The 20,427-nt window shown below is 46.1% G+C and overlaps 1 protein-coding gene across 7 annotated transcripts in view; it reads right to left on the bottom strand.

Moving 5' to 3' along the window:
* ARHGAP27 (Rho GTPase activating protein 27) overlaps positions 1-19,888 on the bottom strand; it is a 785,924-nt gene extending 766,036 nt beyond the window's left edge. For 6 of the 7 annotated variants that reach the window (XM_069634072.1, XM_069634069.1, XM_069634071.1 and 3 more), the window contains exon 1: positions 19,677-19,810. The gene's annotated coding sequence lies outside the window, so the exon portion shown is untranslated. Of the gene's footprint in view, positions 1-19,676 lie in introns of all 7 variants that reach the window. The other variant, XM_069634066.1, reaches the window with a different exon arrangement.
* Positions 19,889-20,427: the final 539 nt, after the last annotated feature.

Below are 20,427 nucleotides of genomic sequence, written 5' to 3'. Positions count from 1 at the left end.
TGAAAGGTTGTTTCATCAACTAACCAAATAAAAAAACTAAAAAAAATAAGAACAAGTGGCACACATGCCCAGCTGTCCATACTTACATGGGTTCCAATTGGCTGTTTTGCACATGCATGATTTGCGTTTGTATCCACCATCCACATTATTTGTTAGACATGCTGCCTACTCCAATGGGGAATGTCAATCACTCTTGTGGCCTGATGAGGAATTGTCATCGTCTGTTCCTTTGCACAGCTGGAAAGTGTATAATGGACAGATAGGTGGCGTGCATTCCAAACGGTCCATCATCAGAGTATTTCCAGATGACTAATTTGTACAAGCAAGGTGTGTGCTTAATACTGTCGGGCACATTAATGAAAGGTACTCCATTCTCACTGCAGTGCCCTAGTAATCATTGGATCATTTGCATATGACTAATTTGTACAGGCAAGGTGTGTGCTTGATGCTGTCAATAAAGGCACACCATTCTCACTGCAATGCCCAGTCATCATTGGCATATGACTAATTTGTACAGGCAAGGTGCGTGCTTAATACTGTAGGGCACATTAATGAAAGACACTCCATTCTCCCTGCAATGCCATAGAGATCATTTAGACATTTGCATAGGAGTCATTTGTACAGGCAAGGTGTGTGCTTGATGCGGGTGACAGCATCAAGCACACATCTTGCCTGTACTAATTAGTGAAAGTTAGTGAAAGGCACTCCAGGCTTACTGCAGTGTCCTAGTGAAAACCTGTCTAGTGTCTGATACTTTGCACGTCTGGCATTTGGATAATGGGCAAACAAGCAATACGTGTGGATAAAGTGTCCATGGTTTCGTGACTTGCAATATTTCATTACAAACAAAGTAATGTAGTGTAAACTAATAAATGGAAATGCCAATGCATTCTTCTAAATATCAGAGAGGTCTCCCAAACCATTCTGTGCATTGGTTCCTGAATGCTCCCATTTGTGATCAATATTGCTAGACTAATGTGCTTACAAAGGCATCATTTGCCACTACCATTCCCACATATGTTAACATGGATGTCTGATGTTGTTGAGACACACACACACACACACAAACACTCCTTGCCAGCCACCTCTACCACAAAGCCCCGCCCAAAGCTCCTTGGGGGCCAAGCTTCTCCTGGAGCTTTAGTGAGTAGATTTGTGTGTTAGTCTTCTGTCTGGCCCATGAGACGCCTATTGTAATATGAGTGAACACAACTAGAATATTCGCCACTACTTTTCACAAATATTCTGGGAGGAATAGGACTAAAGCCCAAGCAAAGGGTTCTTTAAATGTTTTTTGATGGTCTTGTGTGCTTATAAAATACCTCATTTGACACTTACATTCCTTGTACACATCAACCTAATCCAATCTTAAGTTAAAGCAATTGCAAATGTGCCTGGACTAGGCTTGCACCTCAACTAGATTTCCATCTATTGCTGCACGTGAGCATGTTCTATATGCAATACTCAATGGACCTCATTATAAGGTTATCAGTCCGGTAACAAATTTGCTGGTACCGTTGTTGCTTGACCGGCAAACTACGAGGTCTGTTCGCGGGTGCCTTTTTGCCGGCCAGGTCTGACCATTCACGAATGGTGCTGGAGCATCCGGCCTCCCCATTCCCATTGAGCCCTATGAGGCTCAAATGGGAATGGGGAGCATTTTTTTCCAGCGCCCGGGAATGGGCAATTACAGGGTCCGCCAGTGCTGTAATACCCCGGAAAATTGTCCATTCCCAGGCCCGGAAAAAAAATGACTCAGGCTGCAGCCGTGCCGGTTTTACCGGCACAGCTACTACCAGAGTGATCATGTGGCCCAATGTATTAATGTTATCATTTGGGTTTCAATCATATTGCCGCACCTGAAAGAGAATATGTCCTGTCGAGGTGCAGATGTTGCTCGCCATTTCATTGGATAAGCAAATGTCGCTCGTTTCCCCAAAAGTCTGGGGACCCCTGACATACAGACATACCGTTACATAGAATACCTAATAAATACTTTGATACTCTATAGCGGATACTATAAAATTAAGAAACAGAATGAGATGAGAGAAGACACTGTTTGTAACTGACAGAAAAATAAACGATTGAGTCAACTATAAAATCGTCTGAGCCTTGCTTTTCAAATGAGCCCTTCACTGAAGAGGGATGTTCACAGCAACCTTTTAATTGGCATCATTTTCATAGTTTCCAGGTTCTTGTGGCTGAGTGTGCCGGTCTGTGGAAAATGCCAGAAGAAATGCTCGTAATTCCGGGTTGGGCATGTTGCCGGTGGGGGCCACGGATCTCCTGGCAGGCCTGACCTGCCGGTAGATCGGGCTCCCACTGGCAATGGTCCCGGTGATTCAGGAGGTCCCACCCCATACTTCGTGGGAATCGGAACGTACCGGCACGTCTCCACCCGTGATATCCAGGTAATGCCGGTATATCGGGTGGTAGAGATGGTAAGGCAGGTTTGCCAGTATGCCGGCGGTATACCGGCAAACCTGGAATGAGCCTGCTTGTCATTTAAAGAACCCCATCAGCATTTCACACTCATGCGTAGTCAATAGAAATGTCTGTTTCCCTGCTGTGGGTTTCTAGGGTGCTCCTCAGTCTACTGTCTTACAATGGGACGTCCAGGTTCTGCCAGCATTCCAATGTCAGATGCTCCTCAGCGCAACTCTTCACAGACTGACAGCTGCCTGTTTTCAGCTTTTCCTGCTTTCTGATTGGTTATTTAGAGAGCACACAACATGTGCATGCCCTCATAAATCATGGGAATGTCATGCTTTTGTGGGAGGGAACATATGGAAAACTACACAGATTTAAGACAAGCTTGACACTTATGCTCTGAAACAGTGCAGTTTGCCACAGTGCCCACAAGAGCCGGGAAGATAGCTCAGGGGCAACGCGTTTGATTTGGAGGGCGTGACAACGCAGAGCAACGCAAGACAACACAGAGCAACGCAAGACAATGCAGAGCAACAGAGGATCGAATCCCGGTCCCAAGCTTACAGGCTCATCTCCGGTGTTAAGCGCGTTATAAAAGATTAATTACAGCCATGCAATTCTATTCTGCGATGCCTCTTTTGTTATGCCATCCCGAACCAATGCAGTGCCTAACACGAGTACACACGATAGGGTTGCCTGTCTGCGATGCACAACAGAGTCACTCCATATGCTCCTGCTGATTCCTGCCAAGTCAGCAGCGTCAGGCAATATTGGCTTTGGGTTAACTTGCCTAGCAGGTTTTCCTCTTCTCAAAAGGAGCTGAGCCTCCCATGTAAACAGCTGCCAACTGCAGATATGAACTCCCTGATCCGGGCTCTCAGGCTGCACAGAACAAAGGCAATGGAAGGAGCAAGCCGTCGTCAAGTGGCCTGAAGTCACTTCCAAGGCGCACTATGTCATTAGGGGGCTGTGAGAGATTTGACTTCCTTTGATTTCCCTATTAATAAGGATATCCTGAAAACCCATCAGGATTCCGGCCCTTGAGGCCCGGAGTCTAAGCAGAGGGAATGTGAGAGCAGGCTTAGGAAAGGAGGCACTCTGGAATGATTCTGAACACATAAGCAGTCCAGCGATCCCTGTGACAAGCACGTTTGCCTACATTATTCTGGCACTGGATTTAAAACAGCAATTGAGCCTCCCTGACGCTATTTTAAGGAAAGGACCACATGTGCATTGTTAGTGGTCTCTGCACCTTTAAGGGAGAGACTAGGGCACTGGCGGGAAGCGGGAGCCCAGGCGAGGAAAGGGAGGAGCTAAGGAAGGTACGGGCAGTCCATATGTATTTGTTGAATAAAGAAGAAGTGTCCTACGTTCCTCTGGTGTCGCATCCTTTCTTTGGCAGGCAGGACTGCCAACAACTGGCGACGAGGACTCATACCCACGCACCAGACTCTGCACCGTCCGACCGGAGCAGCGATCCCGCGCACTAGGCTTTGCACCGTCCGACCGGAGCAGTGATTCCAAAAACCCTGTGGCAGTGAGCTCCATGTTAAATTGCGCCTGCTCCAGTGTTTTGCAGTTGGACACTATGCTCCACACTTGTAGACCTTGATAATTCACACGATTTAATATGGGCCCAGGGGATAGAATGTACGTTGAAAGCACTAGGAAACAGACCTGACACTACTGCAATTGGACTAGCTGTGTGTGCCCTATAAATGGTTTCGCTCACTCACCCACTGCCTTGAATTGGATTCAGTTACAAGACATTGGTCAGAGCCACTTGCATGGACGAGGGGTGCTAACATTATTGCAGCGCAGGTGTGCAGCCTAAATTGCATAAACTGTTCGGGGCGCAGAATGAAGAATTGAGCTGCTGGGGGATTTCTGTGCCTCCTGATCTCAATACAAATGAGGACCTTGGGTGGACTAGGGACCAAAAGAGGCCCTGGAACTAATTTTCAAAATGGCCCAATATTACATCTTTTCAGCAAGCCCAACCCATTTCCTATGGGAACGTTTGGAAAATAAAATGCATAAGAGGCCCAGGGTGCAGAGTCCTAAGAGTTCCATATAGACCAGTCCACCCCTGATGAGGCCTGTTTGGCACCAGGCACGAGGCCGCATTAGATATAAGCACTGGGCCAACTCTCAGATGAGTGCAGATTGCAAACCCTACAGGCGGTGGCCTGCCTCGGTGGTTTGCAATCTGCACTCTTCCTCTGCAGAGGGTTTAGATGAAATACTTCACTTTATACTGTGTAGCAATGTATACCAAGTTCTTTTTATTAATCATTCAGATTGGGTCTCCTGCTGTTTTTCACTGGTTGAACCAACACTGAGGGCCTCATTACGACCCAGGCAGTAAGTTACCGCTTGGGTCGTACCTTTACCACCATGGCGTAAACTATGTTTACGCCATGGTGGTTGGCGGACTTACCGCCCCATTCCGAGGTTGGCGGGGCGGTAAGTCCCCATTTACCCTTCCCCATTCCCATTTTTGCCCAATAGGGCATAATGGGAGTGGGGAAGGCGTTAATTACGCCACCGTAAATTACGGTGGCGTAATTAACAACAAGGTCCCTTAGCGCCATGGATTTTAACACCTGCTAAAAGCAGGTGTTAAATCCTCCATGGCGCTAAGGGACCTCGGAGTCAGGCGGTAAGGGTCGGCGCTGTTTACGCCGCCGTAAACCCCTTACCGCCTGGGTCCTAATGAGGCCCTGAGTCATGTACACGTCTGTATGAGCATTTGCATTTGTAAGAAACAGAAATATTGTGACTCGTTCTGAGCCCTCGAAAAACCGATACTGGCAATTTCTTATGACGTAAACATAGATCAATTAACGTATACACATCTCCCAATTTGTTGGTGTTGTACTCCTTTGAATACTGCAGCTTACAAGACCCCATTTTCATATAAAACACAACCCACCAGGTTATATATAGATGGTCAATAATGTTACTGTTAAAATGCTTTGTTGTCTACGTGGTTCGGACCACTGTGCCTAAATCTTCAGGTGCTACAGTGAGTCCACCTTAAAAAAACACTTCAATTCATATTTCCTACACGACAGCCCGCAAATCTTATCTCATCTACCAATTTCCATGGAAGTCTTGTCTTAAAACCCTAAAAGCCACAATATGTCTTTGGCTTATTCCACCAAAGTTTGGGAAAAGTTGCAGAGTTGTGAGGACACATTTGAACCCTACTTTGAATGGCTCCTCTGCCAATCCTTCCCCACCGCAAAGACGCCCTCTAGTTCCACAAGCTCTTACAAATTAATGTATCCTTCCAAGACAATAATCGCCACGCCCCGTTCCTACTACTAAGACTTTTGTCACTCCCCTTCAATGCCATTTCCCGCTTCGACTTCCTGAAACTTCTATCCCTGGAGATCCCTACCCCCCTCACTCTTAAAAAACATTTTATCTTCACCCTGTGCAGGCAGCATTGCTAGATACATAATTAACCATTCACTGACTTCAGGCATCTTCTCTGCAGCGTTCTAAACATACCACGGCCTCCCTCGACCCCCTCCTTCCATCCAAATACCAGAAAAACTCAAACACCCGCTTCATAGCCAAACTCTTAGAGCACACGGCATACACGCAGCTCTGTCTCTACTCAGAATCCAACTGCTTTCCCAACCCTGGCCAATCTGTAGTCTGATCCTGCCGAGCAACGGAATCCTCCCTCGTCTCCATCTGGGATGACACGAAAAGAACAGCAGACTCAGAAGACTGTGCTGCATTTATCCGCCTTGACCTCTCAGCTGCCTGGGACTCTATCGACCACTCCATCGCCACAGACAGACTTCACTCTCTAGGCATCAGGGATTACACTCTTAGATGTGTCTCTTCCTTCCTTTCCAATCGCTCACAAGTCCTGCTCCTCCCTCCCTTCTCCCCCCCCCACCCTGTCTGCAAAGGGGTTCCTCAGGGTTCTCCCTGTCCCCAGTACTCTTCGACGTCGACCTAAAACCCTCCTCATACTCATCCGCTCTTACCACCTAACCTGCTACAACTAAACTGATGACACCCAGATCATTTTCAAGATTCCCAAGACTCCAGCCTCCTCGCATCCTGACATCGCCTCCTGCCTCTCTGCAATTGACCAATGGATGATGGCTAACCACCTCCTCCTCAATCCCGGTAACCGAAATCTTGATGTGCGGTAAAACCTCACTCTTCCTCCAACACACTCCCTGGCCACTCTCCTCAGGACCCCCGCCCGTAGCATCCAAATCAGTAAAAACCTGGGAAGCTCCTTGGACTCGGATCTAACACTCACTCACCACATCAACACCATATCCAGAACATGTTATTTCCACCTCTGCACCCTCAGACGAATCTTCCCTTAACTCTCCTACCCTCACAGAGTCTCAGCAATCTTGGCCATCATCCACTCCCGCTTGGACTATGCCAATTACCCAGAGGGGTTGCTAGGTTGATCTGGGGCGCTAGAGCCCCAGGTCTTTTGGTTGTAGCCCCGGATAGAAGCTCAGGGGCTACAACCAAAAGGCTGGCTAGCCCCGAGTCCCAACAGTCCTGACATTAGCGTAGCCCCAGATCTTTTCCATACCTAGCAACATCCCTGCTCCGGCCTTTCAGTTCAGAAAGCTCCAGCGAATCCAAATCACTGCAGCCAGACTCCTCCTTGCCCTCTCACCCAGAGAGCACATCAATCCGGCTTTTACAGTGCTCCATTGGCTCCCCATCAGTCGACGGGTGACCTTCAAGGCCATGTGCATTACACACTGTGCCATCCACAAGACAGGTAATGAATTCCTCAAACTGAAGCTTACATAGTACCAACCCATCAGAAACCTTAGATCTGGCTCTGCGCTCCTCGTTGTGATCCCACCTTCAATTCCACCAGAGTTGGAGGATCCTCCTTTTCCATCCAAGCACCTAGACCCCCTGGAACTCCCTTCCACTCAGCATCTGTGGCAATGAGGACTACCTCTCCTTCAGGAAGGCCCTCAAAACCCAGTTATTCCCTCCAGCAACCTGAGGATCTTTCCCTATTTCCCACTTACCTTCAAATCAAGTAACCTAGACCTTGACACTGTCAATTCCACCCCAAGACCTTCTCCAGAGCAAGGTAACGTATACATTCATAGCAGAAAGAATTATTTGATCACATGACTACATCAAAAGCAAAGCTCCAACTGAGGCTCAGGTTATGTATTTAAGCACCACTTGGGTGGTCACCAGCCGCTCACCTGGACGCATCCGCCTCCACATACCGGACTAAAACTCAATGCACAACATCTCTGCCATCAGAATGCAACTATGTCCAATGACAAAAAATGTGGTATAGCTGGACACATATCGATTCTCTTGTACTTGCACACTTTTCTGAGCACCTCTCAGCACCCATCCGCATGTCTGGCCATCAAGGGTAGCTTACTGCGGCTCGGCCATCCTAACTAAATCCCTACCTTGGACAAATGCACACACGCATTCTAATCCTGTCTGACAATTTTGCCACACCTTGAACTTCGGTCCTCCAAGGGCGTTCCCCCCACAAGCGCATTGAGGCCATACCAATGTGATAAAGGCGCTATATTACTGACAAACAACTACTACTTCTAAGATCTATCCATCACCGCCCTGCCCTTCTCTGGGATACCTAAGCCCTGAAGGACATAACAGTGCTGTGCTTGTTCTCTATGCATACTACATAGTACACAATAGCATAACATAATAAATGACACCAGAAAAACAATGACAAAACAACCAAGATAATGCTTGCTAGCCTCCTGCTCTACTCCATGACTTGCCCTTAGTTCCGTGAATCAGGGTTTGAATCAGCAGTGCAGTCACATTTCAGCAGTGTAAAGTCACATTTCAGCACTGCAAAGTCACTTTTCATCAGTGCAATGTCACTTTGAACCATGCAAAAAATTCCATGAATCGGGCCCCATGTGTCCATTGGGTTTTCATATAATTCAGAGCGTTGCATCGGGGCTGGCTCTCAGATGTGGAAAAAAAGATGTTCATGTAACAGTGGAGTCTGACATTATTTTCTGAATTGAAAGAGGGAGAGGGAAAGTCTTGGTTGGAGTGAGATTTTCACAAACTATGTTTTAACGAGTGGCATCGTTTCACCAAGCCATGTCACCTCCTGCACCTTTTAATTACATCATGACCCTTTTTAGCATCGTAAAACGTGTCTTCACTGTTAGGCAGAAACCTGTGCAGTTCCCTCTGGGACCACTGCAAAAGATTTAAGACTACAGGTGTTTGGCAGTAAACCCACTTGGTAGCAGTCTGTACCAAACAGATTCACTTGGTAGCTGTGGCTGAGCAGTCAGACTTCCCTCAAGAAGAGTTAGGCAGTATACAGAGTATTCAAAATAGGTCAGAGGAGCACAGTATAACAAGTAAACACTGACCAGAGCTTGGTGTAAAAGAGATATAATTATTTATTTAAAACCACATCTAGGAAAACACACAGGCACTAATAGTAAGCAATTCAAAAACACGGTCACTAAAAGATATACACTCCCTTAGAAGAATTTTAGACAAGTCTTAAGTAAAGCCCCACTTATTTTCAGACAGCGGTGAGCGCTTAACGCAGATGTCACTCTAATCATTTGTTTTAAAAGGGAGAGAAAAGCAGAGTATAATATGAAACAGATCCCAACCCTTTTCATAAGAACAAAACAATAGAGGGAGGCAAGTAAAACCGTAAAGTTAGAGTTCAGAAGGCCGGATCCACTTTAAGAGGATCAGAACGAAATGTGTCCAAGGTCACACGGTTGACGTGCACAAGAGTCTTGCAAAGGTTCAAAAAAAGAGTTGGACCAAAAGAAAGGGGCCCGTTAGAACGTCAAGGCGGCCAACCCAGTCCAGAAGGTTAAGGGATTATTATTACCTTGTAGCAATCTTTAGAAAGGGAGGCCTGGCGGACACGGTACCTTAAATTAGTGAGAATACTCCAGCGGGGGCAGTTGTTCCTGGCAGCGGATGCAAGTCGGTGCTTCGTCCGGGGGAAGAGAGAATCTCGTCGGGGAGGAAGACAGGAGTCTGTTGCACTGCCTGGGAAGAAACCAGCCGCGGAGTCCTCAGGTAAAAGGAGCGGTCCTTTTATTCGCGGTCCAGTGTTAAGTGGCAATCTGGTTGCCGGGGTGCTTGGCACGGGCAATTCGACCACAAGACGGCCTGGGATGTGAAGAGAAGAAAGTAATGGGTTGTGCCCACCAGTCAGGGGAAGAAGCCTCTCCAGTCAGGAGATCTTCTCTGTCGTCGGGAAGTGGTGAGTCGGTTCCACAGGGCTCCACCAGTGGTGTCTTCGTGGTAGGTCGGCTCAGCTTCTCCCTCGTCCAATTCTCAGGTCCTGTGGCGACCTCTGAAGTTCCAGTCCCCAAAGCCCTGCTTTTATGCAGCAAACCCCCATTCACTCAGCCTAGCTGTCACTCAAACATGCTAAGTGGTGAGCCGGCCGGCTCACCACTTGGGCCAATCACACAAGAGTGCGACTTGAGTTACCAAGGTAACTCAGTCCAGGGTGCCTAAACCCCCTCCCACACTCCCTGCGGTACCCGGACAGAGTGGAACCACTTTTGGAGGCTTCTGTGGAGAAGCCCGCCAAAAAGTGGAACAAAGGGCTCGACTTGGGTTGGAGTCACAGAAGAGAACACAAACGCCATTTTAGAATCGAGTCCTGGCAAAAAAATACCAACCGGCGAATTAATATTAATTAAATAAACCGGCGGTATGTTCGAGGCTATGAGAATTAAATAATTAAAGTTGGTAGCCTCGAACAATGGGAAAATCCCATAGGGATATATTCGCGGTCGAATATAAAAAGTAGTATCCACAGCCACCAGCCAAAACTCGATCAGGGGGGACGGAGACGTGCCCCCTCGACTAACAGACCCGGGGGCAATCGAATTGCCCCGACCAGTACGTCCACAATATGATGGTTTGTACCGGTTTCTGTTAATAATTTGGGACTAGTAAAGCCAATGGTGACTTTACATGCCCTGGGAGACAGTAGTCAGTCCCAGGGTATGGAGTCTATGGTGGGGTGTCACTATGACACCCCTGTGTCACTGCACGGAGGGTGCTGTGTGAGACCCTATGGAGTAAAGGACCCCATAGCCCATTAAACACATTAACAGTCAAAGGACCCCCTTAAATCATGTCCAAGAGTGGGAGAAAAAGAGTCTCACTCTTGGCAAGAGAAAAAAACAAACTCCAGAAATCAAGCAAAGCTGCTGGGGGACTCACTAGGTTAGGAAATTCAGCCTAAAGAGAGAATTCTCCCTAACAATCACGCAACCTGCGGTGTCCCGCCCCCACGACATGCCATTCGCCATATTATTAAGAAGTGATTGATAACAGTCACAGACAACCAGCAACAAAAACGAACACACACTTAACCCATACTGATGCAATCTTTACGAATGAGTTTTATAGGTAAACTGCTCGTGGTAATTACCCTTACTGCATAATTTACTTAGAGGGGCCACAGGTATTATCACTTTATTATGTATTTGTTTTAGGTCATCAAGGACCTTTACAAAATATAAAATGAGGTGTACAACATTAAAACAGTTAAAAAACACTTAGAACATCAATATCACTTTGCTAGGGCTGTAAAGACATGCTGGGTAGGCAGCTTGTCTAAACTACAATATGCAATACTGGATGTTCTGTTTATTAGAAACACGTATGTTCACCTGTGTTTGGTGGCTGGATCTGCATATGGAGCAGCAGCGGGTCATGGCGCTCCTGTCACATGAAGTGAAATTAACCGATGACTTAGTAGAGACCCTTCAATGCATCGCACATCGAAATTGGTGAGAATGTTTTCACCACGGCTGTTTTCAACGCATTTCTTTTTTAATTGGAGGGTATCCCCCTACTCTCCTGTATCCCACCCCAACCACCTCACCCTGCCACCCACAACTCTCCTGTAACCAACCCCAACCACCTCAACCTGCCACCCACAACCCCCAACTTATTTGTTTATTTATTTATTTATTTTGACACTTGTAAAGCGCACCGAACCCTGAGGCATCTAGGCGCTAGTTCTTGACAGTAAAGTACATACATCATGGGTAACAAGGTCAAGGTTTTCTGTTCAGAGTCATGCATATGGTTAGAATTATTGTGACACAGAGTTACTTCAACAAACCTTGAGTGAAGAGCAATATTTATATATTTTAAACAAAAATGCGGTGACAACGGCCACAGTGAAAACACCACGATGAAAATGACGTTTCAAATATCTATGATGAAACCACAGTAAGCGGTTGTTTGGTTCCTGATCCACCAATTGACACGCCATGGCCATGCTAATCCCTATGGCCATTCACACCCACTTACTGCGCCATCCCACCCAAAACACCTCCTCATGGGAACACCTTCAACTCGCTTTGGCAAGCCTTCTGCCAATCGATGTATAAGCTCCATGCGTGCCCTTCCTTGCAGTCATGCAAAAAAACAAGCATTGGCAAAGCCAACAGTTTTTAGAATTAGAATTAGTTTTGGCTTATGTATACATATTAGGCATTTACCAGGCACTGCTACTACATGCCCAGGTACTCGCACCATTCTGCAGCTGTGCCAATCGATGGCCAGTTAATACCATTACGACAGTGCTTTCCAAATGCCTTTCCCATGCCTACACAAAAGCCGCAACTGTTAGCATTGTCAATGCTTGTTTTGTCCAGTAAGTTGGAGGGCTCCTCTACCGATTGCATTTACTTACAGGACCAAAAGGTTTTAAGATTCATGAATATTTTTACATCCTCCTTTTTGGTGGAGGTAAAATTATGGATAAGTTGGAGGTGGATTCTGACCTCATAATAAGTATTCAATGTATGCATTATTCCAGGGAATACCTCATGAGTAATAATTACTCATGCACTCATTATGAGGTGGTTGGTGAAAAAAGGCAGCCTTTAAAATACCAACTGTTTTTACCATCATTGACTGACTCATAATGACCCCCTTAGATTTATTGAAGACATTTAGCAAAGCCTGTGCCCAAACATGCACCAGCGTATTGGAGTGATTATAGGTTTTCTAGATTATATACTCAACTCTTCATATGGGCATCCAAATAATAGCGATGTCCACCCCACTCATAACTGCCATGGGGTTTTCCCCCCAGTGCCAAGGCCTTTTTTGGTGATTTTGGTATTTCGCCATTCAATGCCTTATAACGTTTTCTGTTTCATTATCTTGTCCTTGGCAACAGGGAGGTAATCCCAAGGACGAGATACCTCGCCCATGGCACTTAAGGGTTAAGGGGAAAATCAGTTGTTGGCATCAGACAGGTTTGTATTGCGAGGTTTATTCTGTTACCTCATATAGAGCCATATTACAGAAACTTTGTGTCAACACTAGGGAAAAAATTGCTCTAGAGCAAAAAAAGGTATACATGCCCTGTGAACCTGGCCCATAATGTCAATGCTTTTTTGCACCAGGGCACAGGGCTAGTGCAGGCAATGCACTGTGCAAAAGTGCATTGACCAAATATGTTCATTTCACTGGGCAGTTTTTGCTATTGTGGTAATTGCAGTTGCACTTGTGCAAGGTTTCTGTAATACAGTCATCCCATAATCATCAGCCGACATGCTAACCTGTCATTCAGGAGATGCTGACTGAGCATGTTTTCTTTTTCTTTGCGTTCTTGTCTTGTAGTTTTTGGCTTTCTTTTTCATACTACAAAACCCATAATGCACAGAAAAAGCAAGGACTGCTGACACAGGACATGCTAGAATGCATGCAAGAATACATTTTATCCTAAATAACCTGTTTGTATGGCACTGACACTCAAAATCACATGAAACGCTTCACACAAGTGCCAAAATGAAGACCCCCCTCGCGCTAGACTTCCTCATCATATGGTATAATTAAAGTTTCTCAATAACTCTGCCATTGGGGGAACCGTACCCGAAGCTTTGGATTTTATTTCTCTGCAAATTGTATTCTGGGAGTTGTAGCCTCAGGTCCATTCAAATGAGCAATATGAACTAAAGTAAATCTACAGGATAATCAAAGGCCTGGAATAAGTTGTCCCTGGTGGTATGAAGTCATCTGGTGACCTTACTTATAATGGACACAAACGCACGACAGGAACAAGCAAGGGCACGGCAGGCGAATCAATGGCAAGAGGGGAAATGCAGCAGCCAGGGGCGATTCTGCTAGAAAAAGCAGGAACTGAAAAAAACGCAGAAAACGAGTGTGACCCCGAGTCTTGGCCTTGCACACTTTAGGGCCGGACTTCAAATCTGGCTCAGGCCTACAGGAAGCAGTCCGGATAAAAGCGATATTGAGTGAAGGGAGAACAGCCGACTTCCTGGCACTGGGCGCAACTTGTCTAGTGCTATGTCTTCATTTAACACACAAATGGATTTACATCAAGCCCGGCCAGCCTTCTTCAAATCTCCCATATCACAGCTCGTCCTTCCCCATCACACCATATGCAGTCTTAAAGCTGATTAACGTCCTATCAGCTGTCCTGCCTGCAGCAGAACTCTCGGGGTTGATCACTGCCAATTAACTCAATGCCATCTTCATTACCAAAACCTGGCTCACACCAACCCCCTCCGTGGTCTTTGTTGTCCTCATCCCACCGTTATGTACCATCCAACATGGTGGTCTGTTTGAGAAAACAGGGGGAGGAGGGGCAGTTGTTCACAAAATCAAATGGCCTTGCCCGGTACCAAATCATCATTAGATTCAATGAAAACTCTCACTTGTCATATCTCTTAATCACACAAGGATTCGGCCACTTTCCACCTCATCTACAGACAACCTCACAGGCATGGCAACTTCCTAGATGAGTTTACGGACTTCATTTCTACAGCTGCTATCAAAAAATGACCAACATCTTCCTTGGAGACTTCCACCTCCCCAGAACTCAAGCAACCAAAAAGACCAGAAAATCATTGTTGTCCCTTGCAGAATCGCCAGACATAACTCAATGTGTACTAGCTCAACACACATTAGGAGTAATACCATAGACCCCATCACACTCATGTGGACAGATCATAAAACCATCCAATTCTCCTTATCACACTACCGGACAGCCCACAAGGGTCACGAAAAATGCCCTGTGGTGGCATGTCGCTCCTTCAAAAACATTCCAGTGAAGGTACTGGACAACAGTTTCTCAAACTTCCTCAACTCTCTGAATCTCATCTCGCCATTAGAAATCTTAAGGAAAACCTCAAAGAAGTTGGCAGACACTTTCACTCTGGCAAAATTGGGACACACCAGAACCAAATCGTTCCCCCTTACTTGTATACTCAAGGGCTCTCTATCAACAAACGGTCCATTAGCTCTCGTAAGGAATGCTGGCGCAATGCCTGAAGGATCTGCGATTGTTGATGAGTGAATGCTGCAACGAAAGGTGCTGTGTGATAGCTGTCGACACGAAGCAGCATGTACAAGTGAATGGCTGCACTGATCACATCTGAAATAAGAGGGCCCAGAGATATTCCCGTGAGTGAAAATACTGATGCGGGAAAGATACTGACACCTATATGTGAAGTCCAATGCTAGAAGTAACATTTTAAGAACAGCATTCGCTGCACTTGGGAGGGACATTTATCAAGGGTCCCAAGAGCGGCAGCTTAAGAACACCAAGGTCCATCCATGCCACTTAATGGAAACCAGTAATTACCGCTTCACCACGGGGATTTAAACAGTTTGTTTGTCCTGATGAAGGCCTAAGATAAACTCTGGGGTGTTCAGGGAACCCCCCTCCTAAAGGCCGAAACACACATTTGTCAAAATGTTTTTGTTTATAATTACACAGCGCCTGGGTGAACCAATGCGGACCTGAGACAGAGTACACAAAAGTTGACCCCCTGTTTATAATTTGTGTGTTTGCCAATGTTATTTGGCCACAAGGAAACTTATAAGAAGATTATGAATCTGAAATGAATAAGTCCAGATCGACGTCTGTGTAACAGAGAAGGAAATTCTGCCATTATTGGTTACAATATATATTTGTTGCAGCACACTTCTACTAACCCATCACACTTTTCTTGTGAAGAAGAATCCACTCACAGTGGGCGCAAGACTGTTATTTGTTTATTTTTTAACAAAACAGTTTTATATAATAAAAACATATATTTTTGTGTATTTAATCATGAATAGAGGCGTACGTTGTTGTATATAAGGCCCTGTTCCTGCAGGAGAGGAATGGTTTGAATGGATTGAGACTTGATACGACGGAGAGAGAGAGGTGAATGATCAGAGTCATGGAAACCACACGTGTCTCCCACAGGTGTTCTTTTTTCTGGATTTTCAATCCCTCAAACCACTATGTTCCAAACGGCAAACCCTGATATCCAAAGTCAAGGATAATTATTACACCACCACTATTGCCGCAGCCTCTAACAGGAGCAAAACCCTTTTCACAGCAGTGAAACACTGCTTGAACCCCACACCAGAACCAGAGGTACCAGAATTGTGGGACAAGTGTGAGGCTATCAACACATTATTTAGCGTCAAGATCGATATTATCAAGCTCCACATCGAGGCTTCCAACTCCTCTGACCCATTCCCTGCATGGGCCGTTAGACCATGGACAGACTTCTCTCCTCTCTTACCTAATGGCCTCTCATACATGCTTTCTTCCTTAAAATAGCCCTCTCACACCGACAACCTCCTCCCAGCCACTATCCATAAAAAACATATTAGTCCTGCCCTCATTGCTCTTCTAAGGAAAGGCGATGCCTCCCTCAGCAAGGGTACACACCCAGATGTCCTAAAATCAGGAGTCATGTTGCCACTCCTGAAAGAATCCACCCTTTGCCCGTAAGAGCTAGCAAACTATCACCCAATCACTAGCTTCCTGTCTATCCACAAAGTCACCCAAAAGGTAGCTGATAACCAACTACTTACAAAAACGAAGCAACATTGCTCTGCCCCTGGATTAGCATTCTGGGTTATGCCCCGAATGAGGCATAGAAACAGCCCCCATCCAGGGGATCGCGGACGCACTTCTGTTTATCGATAAAGGGGATTCCATCAGGAATGGGGCGACTACATGGCACAGTGGGGCCCACATATGATAAGAATGTTGGACATCCTATGAACCCAAATGAGCAAACTTGCCGGAAGAGTGGCAGACACAACCTCGGGGTTGAGGGAAGTTGTATGTTATGCTGTCAATGTCTTTTGCAATGTCAAAGCTAATAAAAATATATTTTTTAGAAAAGATATTGGTCGTCTTTGCTCATGACTTGAAACCATCCAAACACGGGTGCCATGCGCATACTTAAATCTTAACCACATAAAGATCGAATTAATACTCCAGGGTCACCCCTCCAAGCAGGAACCACTCAAATGGGGTTGGACCAAATGTGCTTGGATGGGTTAAACCCTCACCTCAAACACAGAGAATAAGTCCTAGGCTTCAATGTGGAACAATACATCACAAAAAAGACTCAAAGGACCTGGATCCAATCTCTACTCTGCAAGATCAGGCCTTTTCTCCCGCCCAGGACTTCTGAGCAGTGGCGGAGGTCCTAGTGATCACACATATTGAAGGGGAAAAGGCCCTCCTCGTAAGGTTCCCAGCTGCTGAGCTGGCCCCCATTAAAGCAGGCCACCATGCCATAGCTCGCCTCATCACCGGCTCTAGAACATTTGACTACATTACCCGCACCCTGTGAGAATTACACTGGCACCACATCCGGGCTATGATCTGGTTCACCGTGTGCCTAACCTACAAGGCATACGCAACTAGTAAGCCAGCCTACTTGAAAGCCAAACAAAAAATATTGGGTGGTTCACGGTCATCTTGCAGTAAGGCCATCCCAGAATAAAAACTAGACTGGCTCACAGGGAGAGACTAGGAAACAGTCCTCCTCATGCTACGTTCCCCCCTCTGGAACTTCAGCCCAGTGGAAGTCTGGACTGCACCCAGTCTTCTGCAGTTTTGGAAAGAATTGAAGACATGCCTAGTTCTACACACCTAGATTCTGGCTATCTTGTACACAGACCCATCCATATTTTGTACAGTGATAATTGTTACTAATGATTACTCAATTCTCAGTGCCAATGTTTGTTTGTTTATTTATTTGTATTGCGCTCCAGACCCAAAGGTATCAGGGCGCATGGGTCACAAGGAAATTTGCAGGTATCATTGCAGATTATACATTACAGATGTTATGCGCTATGACCGGTACAGCGCTCGGTTGCTCCTGAATTAGGTTAGTGCTACAAAAGTATATAACAATAGTAAATAATAGTTTTGGCAATTGGTTTAACTTCTATTGAACTTAAGTACCTAATAAGATTAGGAGTAAAGAAGACACCAACAGTCTTAGTGCGGGAGCCGGCGATATCGCTACTAGCACATCCCACCTTTATCCAAACCAAATGGTGGCATTTCTGTGTGCCCTGTATGCATTTAGATTACTATATTTATTGGGGAACACATCAAAGTATGCCAGTTTTACAAACGCAATTACACTACGAATTGCAGTTTATTTGCATGTTGCACAATCTGGAAGGATGACATTAAACAAACTATTATGTTTCTTGCTGGTATTTTGCTTTTGCTCAAGCTAGCACAATGGGCTTCATTCCAAGTTTGGCGGAGCGGTAAAAAAAGTGGTGGTAATTCCAATACTGCCACATTTTTTGGCAGTAACAGAATTACTGCTGTTTTTACTGCTCCGTCAAATCCCATATTTGGTGTTGGAGTGTAGGATTTACCTCCAGCACAATGCATGAGGTAAATCCTCCACCTTAATGCCCAAAATTAATGGAATTACCGCAGTGGAATTCCAGCTCACTGTAATTCCACCAAAATTCCCATGTAGTGCTACGTACTCCAAAAATGGGGACTAGCAGTTGTAATCCTGTGGTAAACCCATGGGCCCAAGTAGCAGTAACCGTAACCATGTTTAGCGGTACTTCGGCAGAATGACGACTCATTACCGCCAAACTTGGAATGAGGCCCAATGTGTCTCCTTCTTTTAGCCATTGCATACACATCCAGGAGTGGCGACCTGGAGGCCTGGGCATACGAGCTGACTGCATGTCCGCGCTTTTCCATATGAGGAGCTGGTGTTCCCGGCACTAGAAACCACCAGCGCACGTTCCAGGTTTCACGCCAGCGGCAGCCGAGCAATGATAGGATGGGCCTTGGGATCACGTAACCCCAATGTTCTGCACAGCACTGGGCGATCCTGGGCCTGGCGCAGCAGCGGTCGGGTTGGAATGCTACCCAGGGGTCAGATTATCAAAGATTTGCAGCGGTGCTAAAAAGTGAGCACATGATTTGATAACGCAAAATGGAGCAAACAGACTTTGTAACAATCCATAGTATCTAAAAATGGTTCCACGCAGGCAAAAATGAATCAGGCTGTTTTTTTTGTAGTATGTTTGTTGCATAACATACAACAAAAGGTGTCTACTACATTTATTTTTTTGTGACGCTGCCGCACCACACGTCTGCACTTGCACGTTCTGAACACTCACAAGGCATAATAGGTTCGTCTCCCCTTCCCTTATTCTCATTATTTGTTTGTACTTTTAATTTAATTATTTATCACTGCTGTAACTCATTGTCTACCTCCCCCCTCCGCATCCTGTTAGCCCTGTGGGCGCTTTGCTACTGTTTTGACAATTGTATAAGCGCCTAACAAATGACCAATGAATACATAAATAAATAAATAAAAGAGCCTGCTCCAATTTTCCCGAGGTGAAAACATTTTAAATAATACCGAACGAGGCTACACATTTTTGCACCATTCTCTATTAAGAAAGCAGCAAAACTGGTGCTAAATTCATTTGCTCCGCTTTTCTGCACAAGTGCAAACCTTTGATAATCTGGCCGCAGATAACAGCAATGGACAGCTCTCCCATTATCCTAGTGGGCCTCACAAGGGCGGTCTGCTCACCCGAAACCATCGGATCACCAGCCACAACAAACTAACAATCCAAAGAAAAGCTGCATGATATGCCCTGCTTCCACATTTACAGGAGGGGGACACGCCCAGAAACCTGAACTACTCGCACACTCCTGATTAGCTGCAGTTTTCGCTTTTTTAAAATACATATGAATAGGAGTTGGGAAAATGCGAGCAACCATTCGAACCATCTTCACAGGGACTGCTAAAGCGCACTTTTCTGGCAAAGCAAACTTATATTTTAGCAGGCATAATCTTACAGAGCCGTCCCGGATGTCTGAAAACCACACACTCTGCCGGCGCACACACATGCAGCCCTGGCACCGATTTGAAGAACTTTACCTGCAGAACTGGCTGTCACGCTGGCCCCTGTGCTGTGCCCCAAGATGCCATGCTCATTTTGACCTCGGCGCCCCCTGCCCGCGGTGCTGCGATGCCGCAGGCCCCAGCGGCGTCCTCTTGGGCCAGTCTCTGGTTTCCTACAGCAGGCTGCTCCGCATATCAAGGCAGAGTCAACACAAGCGTGTCCGCGCCTGTGTGCGCCTGTGAGTAAAGCCGGTCCGGGCTTGCCTCCGCGTGACGCTCCCTCGCTTCCTGTTCTTCAGTATCGAGATCACATTCACAGGACTGGGATGCAGGCGCACTTCCTCAAACTGCTGAGAGCATTCACCATAACATCCCAAAATTGGGGTGCTCGCCTCTAAGTCGCCAGTTCCAGTTTCGTTTAAAGAAGCAGCGTTCTTTTCTGTAACCGATATTTACTCTTAGGCGGCGTGTGGCATTATTCGCAAGTGCAGGGCACATCTGCTGCCCAATTACCCGCAATTAGAAGAGCGGGGAGTTGTTGAACTTCGCCCCGTCACACTTCCCAAAGTGCAGGATAAACAGAACAATTAGCGGAAGTTGTAAGCTTTTTTTAGACGCCGTCCAATCAATGACATGTCAACAAGCCGGGCACCTCGACAAAAACACATCCCCGAGACATGATGCGCAGAAAGGACCCCTGCAGTGGCACTGCCTGAGGTGCACACGCGTGCATCCTCAACAAGATGTGAAAATACCCAGGCATTATAAAATCAAGGGCAGAACAAAT

Source organism: Ambystoma mexicanum, chromosome 13 (genome assembly GCF_040938575.1).
Source record: "Ambystoma mexicanum isolate Mex_15411 chromosome 13, UKY_AmexF1_1, whole genome shotgun sequence".
In the NCBI taxonomy this organism is placed as follows: Eukaryota; Metazoa; Chordata; class Amphibia; order Caudata; family Ambystomatidae; genus Ambystoma; species Ambystoma mexicanum.
This window is presented reverse-complemented; position numbering and strand designations above follow the sequence as displayed.